The sequence below is a fragment of the Halyomorpha halys genome, unplaced genomic scaffold, assembly GCF_000696795.3.
Source record: "Halyomorpha halys isolate HHAL.00 unplaced genomic scaffold, Hhal_1.1 Scaffold720.1, whole genome shotgun sequence".
NCBI lineage: Eukaryota > Metazoa > Arthropoda > Insecta > Hemiptera > Pentatomidae > Halyomorpha > Halyomorpha halys.
Window position 1 is genome coordinate 62,794 of NW_027110122.1, and position 2,550 is coordinate 65,343.

The 2,550-nt window shown below is 36.8% G+C and overlaps 1 long non-coding RNA gene across 1 annotated transcript in view; it reads right to left on the reverse strand.

Moving 5' to 3' along the window:
• The window catches only part of LOC106685641 (uncharacterized), a 59,401-nt gene that overhangs the window by 50,964 nt on the left and 5,887 nt on the right, over positions 1 to 2,550 (reverse strand). Inside the window, exon 2 of the long non-coding RNA XR_010843653.1 lies at positions 2,043 to 2,217. This is a non-coding gene — a long non-coding RNA (uncharacterized lncRNA). The remainder of the gene's footprint in view (positions 1 to 2,042; positions 2,218 to 2,550) is intronic.

Genomic DNA, 2,550 nt, shown 5'->3' on the forward strand with positions numbered 1-2,550 from the left:
GAGAGCACTTTAAGCGTTTCATTTCGCACTCCTCTTTCTTATTATTTTTAGTTTCTCACTTCAGTAAAAGATAACTTATATATATATATATATATATTGTCTATACTTTCAATAGTATTCGCCTGGTCAGGGAATAGTGTCCTGACAATACTGTCTACATTTAATCTAGTGGGGAGCTGCATTGTGCCTTAGCATAGTTTCCTAAGTGCTATTTTGTAAGGTCTACCCCATGAGTTGGCATCCACCTCATCACAGAGTTCTCTCCAGCACCGTCGTTTGCTTTCTTTAATGGCTTGTCGGAGTTTCCTTCTAGCTCGCTGATAACGTTTTCTTGCTTGGTTGCAATACCGGCGATGATCGTCAATAGTATTCGTCCAGCAGTACAGTGAGGAATGATGTTTACACTGAGACTTTTCCTCAGCTGACGCAGCTATGGCGTGATGAACTGATAGGAATGGCAGGACATTCACCCGTTGTAAACTGATGGCGGAAACCCTTTTGGTAGAAGAACAACAACGAGAAGTCACTCTAGCGTAACATGAGGGTAAGAGTAATCACCGTGGAATCCCTGAGACTATGCAAGCCTTAAAGAGAAGATATTTTTGGCGGGGAATGAGGAAGACTATATCGGAGATTGTAGGAAGCTGCGATGTTTGTTTACGCACTACGTGCGACAGACATCCGCCTAAAGGAAGACAGGAGAAGACACTTACTACAGATGCACCACTGAAAGATTTACAAATTGACATATTTACATGGAAGAGGTACAAATCGTGGCATTATCGAATTCTCTGCCTGAATCTGATAAGATACGATCTGGAACTTCCATAGAATTGGAACCACAATCGGAGAGCTGCCAACACTGCTTATGCAGGATTGCCTATGACTTATCCAGCACCTGGTGCGCCATTGCCGCCTTACTGAAGAGATCAATTTTGGTGATCCATTTAAATCTTCTCCATATGAATGTATCGATCTGCAGATCGTTGAGCGGTGCATCTGCGGTAGGTGTCTCCTCTTGTCTCCCTTCTGGTGGTTTCGTGAGTAGACAAACTAGACCTGGACTAGACAAACCGGACCTGTCTAAACATGGAGACAACGTGAGCGGCTGGCACAGGTGTCGACGCCCGGTACTTAGATAACGCTTTTAATGCTCTCATTTATTATCACTTATAAAAGTAATGAAACACGCTAGTTCCATTTATTTAGCTGAAGAACTTATGTTTGTTTAGAAACTTGTGTTAAGAATACATGTTATTACTATTTTTCAGGTACTTTATAAAATGTTTTTATTCTTAGAATAATGACACACACATTTGTTTGTTCATTGTTATTATATTTAAACTGTGTTTTTTCCCGTGAAATGTAAAATAGTTTTTGAAATGATTTTTTCACTATTAAGGAAAAAATATTGATTAAATAGGTTTATTAAATTAACAGTAGAAATATTGACTACAATACTAATCATTAAAATAAACTATAAGATGATATTCACGAGATGAATTTTCTCCCAATATGATAAGAGCCTTGTGTCTCGTCCGAGACATTCCATCATATCTAGGGACATACTAACGATTTAACATGATGTCATTCTTGAGTTAATGTGATTCAGAAACTATTTGTTTGTATTTTCAGGAAAAATCCTGCACCAACAAATGTGGCAACATTTTAAATTGAATGACGATGAAAAAATATATACAAATGGTGAGGGGGAGGGATGACAATTCAGCATCAAGTAATAAATTAAGGTATTGCCTATGTCAGTATTTTACAATTATTTAAAGTAAAGTTCCAATTATATAAAAAGCCCAGAATGGTTAAGTCAAGATTAATTTCTCAGGGTCTCCGTGAAATAAATTTTGACCAAACCATGCAGGATTCAAACCCACAACCTTCTAAACGAAGCGCTCTGAGGCCCACGCCCCAACTAACTCAGCTATTTGGTCCTCAATAAACGTTTTGTATGTATGTAGTACACACACACGCACACTGACACAAGAGTGTGTATAGAGATATCGTAAAAAAAAAAAAAAAATGATTACCTGAAAGAGGTATGATTTCTTCATACACTTTTTGGAGTTGGTTCATTGAACAACAAATAGTGAATAACAAGTACGTTTGAAAGTCCCATGCAATTGTTGTACCCAAAACAGATTTAGTGAAAAAAACAGTTATCGGGATGGACACAAACCATCCTGGTAAAATAACCAAAGTTAGCTGAAAAATTGTTAGTTTAACACAATATATATATATCTTATATCTTATATCTTAGGATGACCATGGGTAGGTGTACAAATGCAAATATTTGAGAAACATGGCAAAATATATGAAATTGGAACAATATTTTCCATCCTCATAGAAATTAGGGGAGCTCTGTATTCATGCAGAAATTAAAAACAATCTATGGCCTCAGTGTTACGGCAGGTAGGGGTTCAAAAGGAACCTTTACTAGCCTAACCGTGGAAGGTGAAGAAAAGAATTATATAGTCGAATTTTGTTACTGCTGTATTTAAAATAAAAAAAACTTAAAGACAAAATATTGAACCATAT